Source organism: Bufo bufo, chromosome 1, assembly GCF_905171765.1.
Source record: "Bufo bufo chromosome 1, aBufBuf1.1, whole genome shotgun sequence".
Taxonomy (NCBI): domain Eukaryota; kingdom Metazoa; phylum Chordata; class Amphibia; order Anura; family Bufonidae; genus Bufo; species Bufo bufo.
In genome coordinates this window covers 799,562,479-799,581,885 of record NC_053389.1, presented here as the reverse complement: position 1 = coordinate 799,581,885, position 19,407 = coordinate 799,562,479, and the positions used below count along the sequence as shown (strand labels likewise).

General features: G+C 46.1%; 1 non-coding gene across 1 annotated transcript; it reads left to right on the top strand.

Annotated features, from left to right (window-relative positions):
• Window positions 1–2,131: 2,131 nt before the first annotated feature.
• Window positions 2,132–2,267, top strand: LOC120987458. Its single transcript, XR_005776057.1, has one exon. It is a non-coding gene; the product is annotated as a U8 small nucleolar RNA (small nucleolar RNA).
• Window positions 2,268–19,407: the final 17,140 nt, after the last annotated feature.

Genomic DNA, 19,407 nt, shown 5'->3' with positions numbered 1-19,407 from the left:
GGATAGGTGTATAGTGTGAATCCAGCACAGTAGTGTGTGTGGTGTATGTAGCAGAGCTGTATGCGACACAGGGATGTATAATGTGCACAGCAGAGCTGTGTGTGTAGCAGAGCTGTGTATGTAAAATGTGTAACACAGGGATATATAATGTGCCACGCAGAGCTGTGTATGTAAAATGTGCAACACGTTGATATATAATGCGCCACTCAGAGCTGTGTGTGTAGCAGAGCTCTGTATGTTCATTTTTACATTAGCCATAACCTTTTTATTTTTCCATTCACATAGTCATATGAGGGCTTTTTTTGCGTGGGACAAGATGCATTTTTTAAATGTCGCCACTTAATTTACCATGTCTTGTATCAGAAAGCAGGAAAAAAATAAATTCTTTGTGGGTTAAAAAAAAATAAAACAAAAAACACACACAATTCCGCCAAGGTTTTTGAGGTTTTGACATCACGGCGTTCACTAAAAATGACGTCTTTATTCTGCGGCTCAATACGATACAAAACTTGTATAGTTTTTATTTGGTTTAATTACTTTAAAAAATTACTTTTCTATATTTCGGTCTATGTGAGGGCTTGTTTTTGTGTAACGATCAGTAGTTTTCTTGGGGGGGGGAGGGGGCCCCATACAAAAATTTGCTATGGGGCCCAGTCACTTCTAGTTACGCCCCTGATAGAGACACTCCACAACATTAGGGAGACGTGTGATACATAATATAGTGTACTGCAGCAGTTTAAGGTGGAGCACTGCCGATCAGCCTCAGAAGCCGCTAGGCCAGAAGCACATGAGGCAGTAGAACAGCGCAAGCGGTAGCGATGACGTCATTGTGACCTCTTGCACCGGGTCTTAGGTGGCCCAATTACGTGGTCACAAATAGAGATGGCCAGTTTGCAGTGTTTGGCGCGAACACATGCGATCTGCCATCTTAACTGACAAGTCCGGCGAGGCACAGGTAAGTCCTTACCTGTGCCTGTGCGCGAGCCGGTCTGAAATGAAATGCGGTCTCCGGGAGCAGGCAGTTCCGAGAAGGGCCCCCGGAGGCTGTTCTCGGAACTGCCTGCTCCCGGAGACCGCATTTCATTTCAGACCGGCGCGCGCACAGGCACAGGTAAGGACTTACCTGTGCCTCGCCGGACTTGTCAGTTAAGATGGCAGATCGCATGTGTTTGCGGGCGAACACTGCGAACTGGCCATCACTGGTCGCAAACACTTGAGTCCTGGTATTTTAGTTTTTATTATATATGGGGGCAAAACAGGGAGAGGGGCATTATAGGGTGTTCTAAAAGGGTGCCTTCTAGATCGTCCTTAATAATACTAGGGTCAAAAGGAGTGCCTTATAGAGGGGCATTATTAATATTGGACACAATATGGAAGGCATTTCTAATAATGGGGGCACTCTTGAGGAGCATTATCGCTATTGGGGACACTATTACTAATGAGGGCACTCTGGGAGAGAATTATTACTATTGGTTGGGCTTTGGGGAGCAGTGTTATTATGGGGAAACTATCTGTACGGCACGGTTATTTCTGCAGTACAGTATTTGCCGCATTGGGGAGTACCAGGATAACACGAGGGGCACGAGGGAAGGGAGAATGATGGAAAAGTGAGGGACCTAAGATGTCTGAAAAAAGTTATCATGGCGGTCTGGTCCGAACTGAGAAGATGAGGAATGATAAAGTCTACATCAGAGGAGACATCACTGGGTGTAGGAGGTGTGTGGTGCTGTATTCTACTGTATGACTGGTAGCAGTGTATGTAATGTCCATCCAAATATGAATTTAGCAGTAGGGATGGGGGGAGGGGATGGATTGAGAATTTATCACGGGTGGTGGGGGGTTTGTCATATCAATTTTCGCCTCAGGAAGCAGATGAGCTGGATCAGCCCTACCCTATCATTCATCATCCACATTCTTCCTCTTTCTCTCATGATTGATTTCCCATCATTCTGTGTGATGACCGGGCCCTGGAGATGATTTGTCTTGGCATCTTCACCGTATCGTCCATAACATCACTAGACATGGAGCTCCCAGTACTGCCCAGTGTACAGATATATTATATATCACACGTCTCCCTAATGGTGCAGAGTCCCTCCATGTGTGCGCCCCCAGCTCAGCCCATCCCCCTGTATCATCAGTGAGGTTACTCCTTACCTGTTCCTCCACATGGGGGCGCAGTACATGATGAAAGGAGGAGGCTGATCGTGTGATTATACAAGACTCCTGCACCCCTTGTCCTGACAGCTCAGGGGGTGTTATCTTCTGATACTGAGATCTCATCCATGTGAATATATTTCAGTATATAATGTTGAAAGATTTAAGGCTAGCTTTTATTTATTTATTTATTTATTGGTTTTATTTTATGTTTCTATACCAGGGAACATATAAAAAAGTTTGTTTTTCCTGTTTTTTTTTTTTTTTTTTTACACATTGTGCCCCCCATAAGCTCATACAAGACCTCGGGGGGCATGTAACATTATATTTTTTCAATTGATGGTTTAGTGACATATTAGCCATGGTCAAAGGAGGAATACAGCCTCAGAGACCTCACTGCAGAAATGATCTGGGGTCTGCTAAGACCCAGCAGCTCCTGCAGTTACCCAGAACCCAATGATCACCAGATCAATGGGCTGGGAGCAGAAGGCCCTTTCCTGACCTGTATGGCACTCATTGAGTGATGGCCTTCTCTGTGGTGAGCCTGGCCATCACAGACAACTGAATCCAAGATTCTTCACAATCTCTGTATAGCTCCAAACTCAGCAAGGACATTTAGAAACAGCCTTGCAGAGTCATATGTGGACCTACTAGCGGTCCTCAAGTGGTTAAATACTGGCCTTACAGGAAAGGATCTTTTTCACTCTTTTGGACCATCCTAGTATGGTGGAAGGGAACTGTCGGACACAGGCATAAAACAGAGTGTTCTAGCTGGTCTTTTTGGTTTCAACCTTGTGCAGGAGTCAATAAATGGAAGTCAGCTACCCCTGCTTTAGCCTCCCCCTCTCCACTGTGGTGGATGATGTGGTATTGGGGAAACAACTCTCACCTCAACTTGCTAGCTAGCTACTCAAAGCTGTTTTTTTCTTTCTCCAGCTCAGCAGTCTTCCAGCCTTGTTCAGTTCCATTACCACAGGTGTATAAAATCCAGCCCCTGGCCATACAGTCTGCCTTTACAGACAATTGTGAATGACTGGCTCATTCTAAAGATCTCACTGAATTCTGGGGTGGTCCTGTAATAGGGTTCCACTGCTACCACAAGTCAATTCCTGAAATGTCTTCCCTCCTAGATATTTCTCCATCACCTGTGAGTGGTATTATTTTAAAGTGGAAAGAACCACAGCAACTCAGCCACGAAGTGGAGACCGCGTAAAGTTAGAGAGCGGGCCGCTGGGTGCTGAGGAGCATAGTGCATAAAAGTCACCAATAGTGTTGAGCGAGCATGTTTGGCCGAACACCACGTGTGCTCGAGCACAATGCTCGAGTCAGTGTATTTAAATCTAATTTAGCCTCTATTTCTATGTAGAAGATCGCTGTACAGTGAGGGAATCCCTCAGTGTGAGTCGACGGCTTAGGAGTCCCTGCTCTGACTCCATATATAGCTATGTCCATATATGGAGTCGGTACTTGGGGACACCCTAGTGTATGGGGACACCCCGAGTGTTGGACCCCCACCTATCAGATACCAATGACTTACTGATGACCTATCCAGATGTCAGCACCCTGCAATTGCATCAAGGCACCACTAGGATGACAGACGGTGTCCTCTCACTCTGTCTAACCACCTAGATGACACAGTTGGTATGGACAGCCGCATGTAGTGGGTTAAGCATTGTACAAGGTGTGCCGCGAAACAAAGAAACCTGTTTCCCTTGTGTGGTTTGTGCAGTACAGAAGCACTAGTGGTGTTGATCAGTTCACCATGTATAGAATTGTTGGAAGATGTCCATGTACCTTTAGCCAAGCACCAAATACCATTTTTTGGACTATGACTGTTGCAATGGTGGCCCTGCCTACCACTGTCTGACTCTTCCAAGCAGGCATGGGCGCCATGTGACTTACCCTGCTTCTCCTTCTGTCCCGGCGGTCCAGACCCGCTTTCCTTCTGTTGCCCACCAGCAGCAGATCTGGCTGCCGGCATCCAATGCGTCTTCTACAGGCCACAGCCTGCACTTCTTCCCAACTCTTAAATGGCAAGTGCACAAAGAAGTTTCCTCCAGCCAATGGCTGTACCTTTTGCTGCCTGACCTACTTGGACTAGTTTCATAGATTCACACAAGCTGCCTGCTCATACTGAAGGGTCAGTATTGCCTGACCCTTCAATGCTTGGCACCAGTGTATCTGACCCCCATGGGTTAGCTGGAACTATTCCAAGAGGTAGTTGCCCGGTGGCTCCCTGCAGTGAAGTCCAGATCCCTGTATAGGAGTTAAAGGGTATATAACAGGGGACTACCAAAAAAATGTCCTTAGGTCTAGCCTAAAGTCAAAACAGTTGATTGGCTCAGTGGTTCCACATCCACTGTCTGTAACAATGAAGTTGCTGTTGGTACGGCTCATATAAATTTTCTTTGTGCCAGAACCTATTGTTCACACCTCTATTAGATAGAAGCACACTTAATCATACATGATGTACCGGAATAGGTCCACAAGACCTACCATCATATCCACTCACCGCACACTTCTATTTATCCCCATCACCCTTCAGGTGAAGCGATTTTAGTGCACCTCCTGTGTTTCTGTGAAAAAGCTTTTGTTGAATCCAGGGGCATTGCTAGGTTAAAACATTCGGGACCTGGGCCCCTGATGTTTTGTCCCAGGCCCCGAATGTCCTGCCTGCCTGCTAGATACAACTGTAAGTCCTCGGGACGGCAATACAATTGAATCAAATGCACTGGAAGATCTGAAGGACCTGTGATGACATCACAGGTCATAGGTCATGTGACCAGTAAAACAGGCAGTGGTTGAGAAGGACCTGGGATGATGTCACTATAATGTGACCAGTGCAGGAGAGGACCGCAGTGAAGAGGAGATGGGGGAAGAAGCTGAGGCAGAGCAATGCTGGGAATTGTGGTTATTTAACTGGGACTGTATGTTAGGGCTGAAGGGAGGGATGGTATTTACATGGGACTGTATATTGATGGTGGCTGTGGGAGGGAGTGATGTTATTTACATAGGACTGTATGTTGATGGCGGCTGTGGGAGGGAGTGATGTTATTTACATGGGACTAAATGTTGGAGAGGGCTGGGGCAGGGTTATGTTATTTACATGGGACTGTATGTTGAAGGCGGCTGTGGGAGGGGGTGATGTTATTTACATGAGACTGTATGTTGATGGTGGCTGTGGGAGGGAGTGATGTTTTTTACATGGGACTGAATGTTGGAGGGGGCTGTGGCAGGGTTATGTTATTTACATGGGACTGTATGTTGAAGGTGGCTGTGGGAGGGGGTGATGTTATTTACATGGGACTGCATGTCGGAGGGGGCTAGGAGAGGCAATGATGTTATTTACATAGGACTGTATGTTGATGGTGGCTTTGGGAGGGAGTTATGTTATTTACATAGGACTAAATGTTACAGGGGTCTGAGGGAGAGAGTGATGTTATTTACATGGGACTGTATGTTGAAGGTAGCTGGTTGGGGGGAATGATGTTATTTACACGGGACTGAATGTTGAGGTGATGTTTAGAGTACATGGGATTGCATGTTGGAGGCGTCTTGGGAGGGGGTGATATTATTTACATGGGACTGTATTTTGGAGGGGGCTGTAGATAGAGAGGGATGTTATTTACATGGGACTGTATATTAGAGGGGGCTGGAGAGATGCTGTGATGTTGTTTACACGGAATTCTATGGCGGAGGGAGGGAAGTAGTGTTATTTACATGGGACTGTATATTGGAGTGGCTGAAGGCAGGGGAGTGATCAGGGCCGATCCTAGGGTCACAGGCGCCTGGGTGCAGAAATATTTCTGGCGCCCCCCACATGGGCATGGTTATCTTACTAACTCCTCCCCTTTACAATGTTTCTATGGCAACAACTTCAGCCCCCAACTTCAGCCCCACGAATCGGCGGCTCGGCTTAAAAAAAAAAAAGTCAAAAAAAAAAAAGTCCCGGCGGCTCGCTCGGCCAGGGCCGGACTGGGGATAAAAACCAGCCCTGGAAAAAGTTGCACACCAGCCCCACAGCATTGCGTCATTATTTACTTGTTTATAATAGGAGAAAGCATTCATTTTAAAACACGTGTGTAAACACGAATATGAACTTTGCCCCACGATAGCTCTTTTGTAGAACCCCCATAAAAACTTACAGTTACTTGACTTGGCCCTTGGGGATCTCGGACGCCACTTCAACACTTTGGCCGGGGGCTCGGCGGAGCTGATGTTGTGCTTTAACCTAATGAGAAAGATTTCATAATAAGGATTTGGAGAAAGGGCAGAGGGATAGCAGAGCAGGGAGAGGCTGGTGCTGCTACTAGGGGGTCATACCATGGGGGAGTAATAAAGCCCACCATAATGCCCCCCCAGTAGTAATAATTCTCCTTATAATATGCAAAACATTTGTAATGCCCCCAGTTGAGCTAATGTTCCCATAATGTGCCAATATAAAATACCCCTTCTCAGTGCCCCCGTAGATGACCCCCATAGTGCCCCCCCCCTTCCCCATAGTACCCACCATAATGTGTCCCAGTATAAAATGCCCCTATACAGAGCCCCCATATAAAATATCTTCTTTTTTAGCCTCAGTAGATGCCCCTATAGTGCCCCCCAATAATCTGCAGTAAGATGTGCCCCCATAGCTGCCCCCAATCATGTGCCAGTAATAAGAGCCCCCCCACCATCATGTGCCAGTAGCCAGAGCCCCCCCATATCATGTCAGTAGCCAGAGCCCCCCCATATCATGTGTCAGTAGCCAGAGCCCCCCATATCATGTGCCAGTAGCCAGAGTGCCCCCAATCATGTGCCAGAAATAAGAGCCCCCCCACCATCATGTGCCAGTAGCCAGAGCCCCCCATATCATATGCCAGTAGCCAGAGCCCCCCCATATCATGTGCCAGTAGCCCCCCTTATGTGCCAGTAGCCCCCCTATGTGCCAGTAGCCCTCCTTATCATGTGCCAGTAGCCCCCCTTATCATGTGCCAGTAGCCCCCTTATCATGTGCCAGTAGCCCCCTTATCATGTGCCAGTAGCCCCCCTTATCATGTGCCAGTAGCCCCCCATATCATGTGCCAGTAGCCAGAGCCCCCCCCCATATCATGTGCCAGTAGCCAGAGCCCCCCCCCCATATCATGTGCCAGTAGCCAGAGCCCCCCCATATCATGTGTCAGTAGCCAGAGCCCCCCATATCATGTGCCAGTAGCCAGAGTGCCCCCAATCATGTGCCAGAAATAAGAGCCCCCCACCATCATGTGCCAGTAGCCAGAGCCCCCCCATATCATGTGCCAGTAGCCAGAGCCCCCCATATCATGTGCCAGTAGCCCCCCTTATGTGCCAGTAGCCCCCCTATGTGCCAGTAGCCCCCCTTATCATGTGCCAGTAGACCCCCTTATCATGTGCCAGTAGCCCCCTTATCATGTGCCAGTAGCCCCCCTTATCATGTGCCAGTAGCCCCCCATATCATGTGCCAGTAGCCAGAGCCCCCCCCCCTTATCATGTGCCAGTAGCCAGAGCCCCCCCCCCATATCATGTGCCAGTAGCCAGATCCCCCCCATTATCATGTGCCAGTAGCCAGAGTGCCCCCATATCATGTGCCAGTAGCCAGAGTGCCCCCATATCATGTGCCAGTAGCCCCCCATATCATGTGCCAGTAGCCCCCCTTATCATGTGCCAGCCCAGTAGTCCCCCCTTATCATGTGCCAGCCCAGTAGTCCCCCCTTATCATGTGCCAGCCCAGTAGTCCCCCCTTATCATGTGCCAGCCCAGTAGCCCCCCTTATCATGTACCAGCCCAGCCCAGTAGTCCCCCCTTATGTGCCAGCCCAGTAGCCCCCCTTATGTGGCAGCCCAGTAGCCCCCCTTATCATGTGCCAGCCCAGTATTGTACCTATATAAAAAAAAAAAAAAAATAATACACTTATACTTACCTCCAGCAATGCGATGCGATGCAGGCCGCCTCTTCCGTCTGTGTCCCTCGCTATACGGCTCAGGCGACGCGATGACGTCATCGCGCCGCCTGCACCGGCCTCTGATAGGCTGCCAGCACTAAGCCGGCAGCCTATCAGAGGAACAGGAGGGGACACACCTCTCCCTCAGCACAGGCATCTGTATTGCCGTCCTGAGGACGGCAATACAGATGACTATGGAGATGAGCGCTTCCGCAATGGAGGCGCTCATCTCCTGCTCTGCCCTGCCGCCGGCCGCCCCCACTTGTCACCAGGGCCGCGGCCTTGCGGCACTCAGGCTTGCCGGCCCACCGGGAAATTTCCCGCTATCCCGGCAGGCCAGTCCGGCCCTGCGCTCGGCGCCTTTCGGGTGACAGCGCTGGGGTGCGGGGCACCCACTGCACCCCGTGTAGGATCGGCCCTGGGAGTGATGTTATTTACATAGGACTGTATTTTGGAAGGGGCAGGAGATATGGTGTGATGTTATTTACATGGGACTGTATGGTGGAGGGAGGAATATAACTACAGGGGGAACTGCAGGGGGCATTATAAACATTGGGGGTACTTCAGGGTGAGCATTATAACAGTAGGGGGCAGTATAAATACTGGGGGCATTGTAGGGGTATTATAAATCCAGGGGACATTATAGGCGTTCTTATTACTACTGGGGGCTCTATAGGAGGGACTTATAGATCCACCTTATTTCTACTAAGAGCACTATGGGGGGCCTTATTTCTACTGGGGGCTCTGTGAGGTTATTATTAATACTAGAGGGCTCTTCTACTAATGGGGGACCGTTATCACTGTTGGGGGCACTGTAGGGGGCAGTATTACTAATGGAGGCATTCTTGGGGAGTATTTTAATGGTTGGGGGCACTGTAGGGGGCAGTATTACTAATGAGGGCATTCTGGAAGGGAATTACTATTGGGACTATGAGGAGCACTATTACTATGGGGGGCACTCCTTTTTCTTCAGGATAGTATTTGGGGGTATTGGGGGGCACAGCGAGCAGCAGTATAACACAGTGGGGATTCCAGGTTGGGGGATGATGATAGAAAATGTGAGGAAGATAAGATGTCTGTGTGTCACACTCTGCAGAGACGAGGCGAGGCTGAGAGAAGTTATCCGGACCGAATTGAGAAGATGATGACAGAGAAGATCTACATCGGAGGAGACGTCACCTGGAGGCCCTGGATGTGAGAGGTACGTGCTGCTGTATAGCTGTATAGCAAAATGTGGTGTGTGGGGGGAGGGGGGACAACTTAGAGAACTGGGCCATATTCATTGGGGCTTGGGCCCCGGATCTTTTGAGACCCTAGCAACAGTGATGGCCAGCTCGCAGTGTTTGCCGACGAACACATGCGATCTGCCATCTTTATTCCCAAGCCCGATGATGCAGAGGTAAGTCCTTCAACTGCCTGCTCCCGGTGACCGCATGTGTTTCAGAGCGGCTCGCGGCGTAGGCACAGGTAAGGACTTACCTCTGCATCGCCGGGCTTGGGAATAAAGATGGCAGATCGCATGTGTTGTTCGGCGAACACTGCGAACTGGCCATCACTGCCTAGCAACGCCCCTGGTTGAATCAATGTATAATTTTAAAATCCATCTACCCAGAAGCAAGTGCACATGTGCCAGTGGGCTCCCACCCCCAGTGAGTTCAGGCACCCTAGGGTCACACTTCTGGGGCACCTCTGCACCTTGGGTTTTCAAACAACCCTACCCATGGCTTTTATCTGGAGGCTCTGGGTCACCTACAAGTAGCTAACGTGCATGCACCCAAAGCTTCCACTCCATCCGTACACCTGCTCCATACCAGCAGTAAACTGGCAAACCACTGAACATGTACTACATTTTATCTTAGCGTGATGTTGCATAGTGTACATGACTTACCATACTTTTGGGAATAAAAGATGCAATTTTTTAGCAAGAAAAAATCTTGCAAGAAGGTGTCGGCGTCTGAAGTCAGGGTGGTTCAGCATTGCTAGACCCTGATCCAGCAGAGCTCTCGTATAGTGCTCTGCTGGATCATTGAGAGAGGCGAGATCCTGCACTCTTCTCTCTCTCCCTGCTTGACCCCGATCTGTATGATCAGTGCAGGCAGCAGAGGACTGTCAGAGTAAAAAAATAATAATACAACCTTCATGTGAAGGTCTCTAAGCTCCAAACTGCAGCTTAAAGGGGTTGTCTCATCTTAGATAGATATCCTAGCGATATGAGAGAACCCCTTTAAAGCTTTCAAGATGTCACAGGTGGGCGGGGAGTGCAAAAAGTGAGCTTTTATAAAAAAAAATGACCCTATGTCTATGTGGGTGTGTTGCGGTGCTGTGTGTGTGCAAGTGCATGTAGCAGGGCAGTGTTTGCTGGGTGCATTTAGAGCTGTGTGTGTGTGCATGTAACAGACCTGTGTGTGTATGTAGCATAGCTGTGTTGTGTGCCTTTAGCAGACCCATGCATGTAGCAGAGTGTGTTGTGTGCATGTAGCAATGTAGCAGGGATGTGTTTGTTATGTGCATTTAACAGAGAAATATATATATTGTTTATTTCCTCTTGTCTAAACCTGGGGTGTGTCTTATAGTCTGAAAAATACGCTATGTCTGCACCTGCTAGAACCAGTCTTTGAGATATGGCGTTTGAACATGTTGGAGGCCTCCAAAAGGTCAAAGCTAGGGAGAAGCTCCTTTGAATATTAACCCCTTCCCGACCAGCACCGTACATGGGAAGGACTTTAAAGATGACGTCCGCTCAGGGGCGTGGTGGGAGCGCCACAGCCGCTGGACGCATGACTGCAAACTAATGTGTGTGATTGTCAAAAACGTTGATTGCATACATGTAACCCCTCAGATGCCGAGGTCAAGAGTGACCATGGCATCCGAGAGCCCAAAAAGCTGGAAGCACGCGCTTCCAGATGGTGAGAGCGGCAGCCTTGGTGCTATGGCAGGGGCAGCACTATGAAGTGCCTTTTGCGCTGTGGCATTAGAAGAATTTTGGTATCTCTGACTTTTAATCTAACCAGACTGTCTATTTCTCTGTAATTCCTCTAGCCCCGTTCTATGGAAACAGTAGGTTTAACCGCCTCCGGACCGCCTAATGCAGGATCGCGTTCCGGAGGCGGCAGCCTGGCGCAGAGTCACGCATATACGCGTCATCTCGCGAGACGCGAGATTTCCTGTGAACGTGCGCACACAGGCGCGCGCGTTCACAGGCTCGGAAGGTAAGCGAGTGGATCTCCAGCCTGCCAGCGGCGATCGTTCGCTGGCAGGCTGGAGATGTGATTTTTTTAACCCCTAACAGGTATATTAGACGCTGTTTTGATAACAGCGTCTAATATACCTGCTACCTGGTCCTCTGGTGGTCCCTTTTGTTTGGATCGACCACCAGAGGACACAGGCAGCTCTGTAAAGTAGCACCAAACACCACTACACTACACTACACCCCCCCCCCCCCCGTCACTTACTAACCCCTTATGAACCCCTGATCACCCCTGATCACCCCATATAGACTCCCTGATCACCCCCCTGTCATTGATCACCCCCCTGTAAGGCTCCATTCAGATGTCCGTATGATTTTTACGGATCCACTGATAGACTGATTGGATCCGCAAAACGCATACGGACGTCTGAATGGAGCCTTACAGGGGGGTGATCACCCCATATAGACTCCCTGATCACCCCCCTGTCATTGATCACCCCCCTGTCATTGATCACCCCCCTGTAAGGCTGCATTCAGATGTCCGTATGATTTTTACGGATCCACTGATACATGGATCGGATCCGCAAAACACATACGGACATCTGAATGGAGCCTTACAGGGGGGTGATCACCCCATATAGACTCCCTGATCACCCCCCTGTCATTGATCACCCCCCTGTAAGGCTGCATTCAGATGTCCGTATGATTTTTACGGATCCACTGATACATGGATCGGATCCGCAAAACAAATACGGACATCTGAATGGAGCCTTACAGGGGGGTGATCAATGACGGGGGTGATCACCCCATATAGACTCCCTGATCACCCCCCTGTAAGGCTGCATTCAGATGTCCGTATGATTTTTACGGATCCACTGATACATGGATCGGATCCGCAAAACACATACGGACATCTGAATGGAGCCTTACAGGGGGGTGATCAATGACGGGGGTGATCACCCCATATAGACTCCCTGATCACCCCCCTGTCATTGATCACCCCATATAGACTCCCTGATCACCCCCCTGTCATTGATCACCCCCCTGTAAGGCTCCATTCAGACATTTTTTTGGCCCAAGTTAGCAGAATTTTTTTTTTTTTTCTTACAAAGTCTCATATTCCACTAACTTGTGTCAAAAAATAAAATCTCACATGAACTCACCATACCCCTCACGGAATCCAAATGCGTAAAATTTTTTAGACATTTATATTCCAGACTTCTTCTCACGCTTTAGGGCCCCTAGAATGCCAGGGCAGTATAAATACCCCACATGTGACCCCATTTCGGAAAGAAGACACCCCAAGGTATTCGCTGAGGGGCATATTGAGTCCATGAAAGATTTAAATTTTTGTCCCAAGTTAGCGAAAAGGGAGACTTTGTGAGAAAAAAAAAAATATATATCAATTTCCGCTAACTTGTGCCAAAAAAAAAAAAAATTCTATGAACTCGCCATGCCCCTCATTGAATACCTTGGGGTGTCTTGTTTCCAAAATGGGGTCACATGTGGGGTATTTATACTACCCTGGCATTTTATACTGCCCTGGCAGTCTGGGATCCAAATGTCTAAAAATGCCCTCATAAAAGGAATGTGGGCCCCTTTGCGCATCTAGGCTGCAAAAAAGTGTCACACATCTGGTATCGCCGTACTCAGGAGAAGTTGGGCAATGTGTTTTGGGGTGTCATTTTACATATACCCATGCTGGGTGAGATAAATATCTTGGTCAAATGCCAACTTTGTATAAAAAATGGGAAAAGTTGTCTTTTGCCGAGATATTTCTCTCACACAGCATGAGTATATGTAAAAAGACACCCTAAAACACATTGCCCAACTTCTCCTGAATACGGCGATACCACATGTGTGACACTTTTTTGCAGCCTAGGTGGGCAAAGGGGCCCACATTCCAAAGAGCACCTTTCGGATTTCACAGGTCATTTACCTACTTACCACACATTAGGGCCCCTAGAATGCCAGGGCAGTATAACTACCCCACAAGTGACCCCATTTTGGAAAGAAGACACCCCAAGGTATTCCGTGAGGGGCATGGCGAGTTCCTAGAATTTTATATTTTTTGTCACAAGTTAGCGGAAAATGATGATTTTTTTTTTTTTTTTTTTTTTCCTTACAAAGTCTCATATTCCACTAACTTGTGACAAAAAATAAAAACTTCCATGAACTCACTATGCCCATCACGAAATACCTTGGGGTGTCTTCTTTCCAAAATGGGGGCACTTGTGGGGTAGTTATACTGCCCTGGCATTTTAGGGGCCGAATGCGTGAGAAGTGGTTTGAAATCAAAATCTGTAAAAAATGGCCGATGAAATCCGAAAGGTGCTCTTTGGAATGTGGGCCCCTTTGCCCACTTAGGCTGCAAAAAAGTGTCACACATCTGGTATCCCTGTACTCAGGAGAAGTTGGGCAATGTGTTTTGGGGTGTCATTTTACATATACCCATGCTGGGTGAGAGAAATATCTTGGCAAAAGACAACTTTTCCCATTTTTTTATACAAAGTTGGCATTTGACCGAGATATTTATCTCACCCAGCATGGGTATATGTAAAATGACACCCCAAAACACATTGCCCAACTTCTCCTGAGTACAGGGATACCAGATGTGTGACACTTTTTTGCAGCCTAAGTGGGCAAAGGGGCCCACATTCCAAAGAGCACCTTTCGGATTTCATCGGCCATTTTTTACAGATTTTGATTTCAAACTACTTACCACACATTAGGGCCCCTAGAATCCCAGGGCAGTATAACTACCCCACAAGTGACCCCATTTTGGAAAGAAGACACCCCAAGGTATTCACTGATGGGCATAGTGAGTTCATGGAAGTTTTTATTTTTTGTCACAAGTTAGTGGAATATGAGACTTTGTAAGAAAAAAAAAAAAAATCATCATTTTCCGCTAACTTGTGACAAAAAATAAAAAATTCTAGGAACTCGCCATGCCCCTCACGGAATACCTTGGGGTGTCTTCTTTCCAAAATGGGGTCACTTGTGGGGTAGTTATACTGCCCTGGCATTCTAGGGGCCCAAATGTGTGGTAAGTAGTTTGAAATCAAAATCTGTAAAAAATGGCCGGTGAAATCCGAAAGGTGCTCTTTGGAATGTGGGCCCCTTTGCCCACCTAGGCTGCAAAAAAGTGTCACACATGTGGTATCGCCGTACTCAGGAGAAGTTGGGCAATGTGTTTTGGGGTGTCATTTTACATATACCCATGCTGGGTGAGAGAAATATCTTGGTCAAATGCCAACTTTGTATAAAAAAATGGGAAAAGTTGTCTTTTGCCAAGATATTTCTCTCACCCAGCATGGGTATATGTAAAATTACACCCCAAAACACATTGCCCAACTTCTCCTGAGTACGGAGATACCACATGTGTGACACTTTTTTGCAGCCTATGTGGGCAAAGGGGCCCACATTCCAAAGAGCACCTTTCGGATTTCACCGGCCATTTTTTACAGATTTTGATTTCAAACTACTTACCACACATTTGGGCCCCTAGAATGCCAGGGCAGTATAACTACCCCACAAGTGACCCCATTTTGGAAAGAAGACACCCCAAGGTATTCGCTGATGGGCATAGTGAGTTCATAGAAGTTTTTATTTTTTGTCACAAGTTAGTGGAATATGAGACTTTGTAAGAAAAAAAAAAAAATCATCATTTTCCACTAACTTGTGACAAAAAATAAAAAGTTCTATGAACTCACTATGCCCATCAGCGAATACCTTAGGGTGTCTACTTACCCAAACATTTTTTTTTATCAAAGACATGTAGAACAATAAATTTAGAGAAAAATTTATATATGGATGTCGTTTTTTTGCAAAATTTTACAACTGAAAGGGAAAAATTTCATTATTTTGCAAAAAAAATCGTTAAATTTCGATTAATAACAAAAAAAGTAAAAATGTCAGCAGCAATGAAATACCACCAAATGAAAGCTCTATTAGTGAGAAGAAAAGGAGGTAAAATTCATTTGGGTGGTAAGTTGCATGACCGAGCAATAAACGGTTAAAATAGTGTAGGTCAGAAGTGTAAATAGTGGCCTGGTCATTAAGGGTGTTTAAGCTATGGGGGCTGAGGTGGTTAAAGAGCACACCAAATGCTTGAAATAACTTTTTTATTAACTTCAACTTTCCTTCATATATAACATTGCTGCCTCCGCAGCAGATAATCCTTGTACAAAACACGTGTTGAAAAGATATCACAAAATGGCGGTATGCATAAGATGGTGGTTCAACTTTTCAATCTTGTCATTCAACATAAAATGGTGGATATATTTCTCTCTTCAGTATCTGTACTCTCACTTTAAGTCATTTAAGCACTTTATGATCTCTCTGAGAGGTATATCTAAGGTCTAACTAATAGCTCTGCTTCTAGTATGCAGTTCGCAGTGACTTTTTGCAGATTGGTTGAGTATGATCTGGTATAATGGATAGGTAGAGAGAGACGCGGCACTCACCGGTGGTTATGCTGGTTGCTTTTATTGCAGTTCAAACGGCATGCTGCGCAGGCAGGGGAGCGGGATGGCCACGATGTGCGTCGGCGACGGCCGTTTCGTGCGGAACGTGTTCATTTTGTCATTTAAACTCCCAAGCTAAAAGTCTGTCTCTAGGGGGTGTTACATACAAGGTCACACAGTTTATCAACTGTCGCACTCCTTTCGTGGTATACGTCATTTCATGTAGTTGTAGCAGGTTCTATATTGGAAAGACAATCAGGCCCTTGCTTGAACGGGAGCGCGAGCACATTAATTCCATTCGTACCGGACGAGGTTCACTTCGCCTTATTGAACATGTTCGCTCATCTCATAATGGTGATCCCTCTGGCCTCTCCTTTGCTGGCATTGAGGCGGTGGGACCCATCCTTCTGGGAGGTGATAGCCACCGCCTCCTGCTGCAACGGGAGGCCAGATGGATCATCAGGACAAGTGCCATGGGACCCCATGGCCTTAATGATAAGAACGACATGGCTGTCTTTTTGTGACCCCAACACTCTGCAACTCACGCACGGCCGCCACCCTTGCAACTCCATTCTCTACATACTGGTTACTTATAGCATCTCCGGTCATTGTCCCATATTGTCTTTTTTCCACGCAAACCTCTTGCCTTTACGTGGCATCTATTTGTCTCTTTGTGCCTTTACACTGGTCTGGCACCTGGAATTTGTCGCCTATATTAAGAATTGTATATCGATTTTTTGCATTGACTGCAATTTGATATTCCATGTAATACTATTACTAATGTCTTGTGTCTCTCTCTGATTTGTTTTGCAGCTGCGCACAGGGGAGATTCGGGATCACCATGGTGATGTCCGGCAGTTTCCCTTTAAAAAGGTTGTTCGTGCGCCTGCACGTCATATCCGGTCTGAAGAAGCGCGACTTCCGCGCGAAATGGCCGTCACCGTCGCACATCGTGGCCATCTCGCTCCCCTGCCTGCGCAGCATGCCTTTGAACTGCAATAAAAGCAACCAGCATAACCACCGGTGAGTGCCGCGTCTCTCTCTACCTATCCATTTGATCACTAGTTATTACGCTGAGCACCGCCACCTTGGTTCTTAAAGACGGCTGCATGTCCTTGGATCCTTGACAGATGAAACATATCCACAGGTGAACTTACGTAGTGCCGCTGACTTTCCTGTTTCCTCTCATCCCTTGCTACATATGATCTGGTATAGTTGTATGCAATTTGTATTGCAATATGGAATCTGAATGCTTGCAATTTGTATTCACAATTTATATTTGCAATTGTATGGTTGCAATTGTATTTGAATTTGAATTGTATTTGATTTGAATTTGCAATTGGTGGAACTGTAAGTAAACACATATATATCTAGTTCAGTATACAGTTCTAAACACAATACTAACAATAGGAACAGTATATAACTGATTTAAATACCTATTTTTGCCTCTAGTGCGACATCCTAATTATTGTATTTTTGCCTCTTGTTCCCATAAAAACACAGCTCTCAGTGGAGTGAATGTCTCTTCAGCTCCTGTCTCTGGTGAATAATAATTCTAGCAGCTCCTGCTAGGGGAATTCCCAGACAGGCTGTGTGTGAGGCTGGCTGTGATTGGTGAAAACTCTTGCTGTGTGAGAAGCTGGCTGTGATTGGTCTAGACTTCTGCCCAGTAACAACAGATTATTACTATGCATTCTGTTGTTTCTGCTGTGTCACTGCTTACCTTACATTACAAAATGAATCTTAAAGGCATATTATCTTTTTCTGCTTCTGTGAACACAAAATATAACAGTTATATGACATCCAAAACATGATGTCACAGTAAATAACTCTGCTTTTGTCTTTAACACATAAACATAGGAACTGTATTAAGCTTATTAGTAGGATTAGCTGTATACACATATTAGCTATACTAGCAACCTTGGACAGGTCCTAGCTGGCCAGCTACACACCCACCAAAACTACCTATAATTCTATGTTCTTAGTGGTAGGACTTGAACATGAATTTAAGGAATTTTCCATCAGGTTCTCAACTTCCAAGTGTCTTTTATCATTCTCAAGTAGAACAACTAACTTCTGTATAGGACATTCCAACTTGAGTGGAGTAGTGAGACGGTTTCCTTTTTTTGTCAAGTTTTGAGTCTCCTATTTGTAACAACACTCTTCTTACTAGTTTGTCTTCATCCTTTTGAACTTCTAGAACTTTTGCCAATTTCCATTGACTTCTAGGTAAATCTTACTTTTTGACTAACACTATGTCACCAACTTGGACATTTCTTCTGGGTGTTTGCCATTTACTTCTTAGCATAAGATTGGCTAAGTACTCTTTCCTCCATCTATTCCAAAACTGTTCTGATAGATATTGAACTCTTCGCCATCTCCTTTTAGTATATAAATCCTCTTTGGTGAACTTGCCAGGTGGTGGCTGTATGTAATCAGACTTAAGGTGAAGTAGATGTTTGGGAGTTAAAGGGTCCAAACTTGTTGGATCGTTGATGTTATCAACTGTAAGTGGACGACTATTAACAATAGAAATTACTTCATAGAATAGGGTCCTAAGTGAAGCATCATCTATTCTTTCAGCATTCTTTTTCAACACTGAACTTAGCACATTTCTCACAGTTCTGATTTGTCTATCCCAAACTCCTCCTGTATGGCTTGCATGTGGAGCATTAATGTGAAAATCACACTGTTTCTCTAACAAATACTCAGTTGCTTTTTCTTTATCGGTCTCTTTCAGAGCTTTCTTCAATTCATTCTTTGCTCCGACAAAATTAGATCCTTGGTCAGATCTAAGCTCTCTGACAGTACCTCTAATGGCTATGAAACATCTCAAGGCGTTGATGAATGCGTCAGTTGACATATCTTCTAACATTTCTAGGTGAATTGCTCTGGAGCTTAGACATGTAAATATTAGTCCATATCTCTTGTACTACTTGCGGTTCTGTTTGGTGATGAATGGGCCAAAAAATCCATTCCGCTATAAAGAAATGGTGGTGATGGGTTTACACGATCTACTGGTAAATCTGCCATTCTTTGTTCTTCTGTAGGTCTACGTGCCTTTCTGCAGACTACACATTTACTTATATACTTTGCTATAACTTTGCTTCCTTTCACTATCCAGTTACCACCTTCTCTCAAACAGCTTTGGGTAAAGCTTCTTCCCTGATGTAAGGATATGTTGTGGTAGTGATCAATAATCAATCTTGTGAAGGTAGAGTTTTTGGGTAGAATTGCTGGATGTTTCACTCTGCTAGGTAACGATGCATTTTCCAGTCTCCCACCCACCTTCAGTATACCATCCTGCAGAACAAGATTGAGGTTGTACAATGGGTGGTTGTTTGGAAGCCTTTTAGGGTCTTGACTAAGTCTCTTCTACTCTTCACTGTAGAATCTCTGTTGAATGAGTCTTATGACTGTTTCTTTAGCTTTTATTCTTTCTTCTACATTCAACAATTCCTTCTATCTGATTCCCTTTGCCAAACGTTGAATTCGAGCTACTACGTTTATGACTGTATTCCATTTTAAACATCTGGCTAGTCTTTCAAGTATGTCATCTTGACACTTGGCAGCAGTGCTCAATGTTTGTACAACTTTTACTTCTGGATCACCCATAGGCAATTCTGTGTAACCTTTACTGGGCATGATTTCCTTTTCCCAAA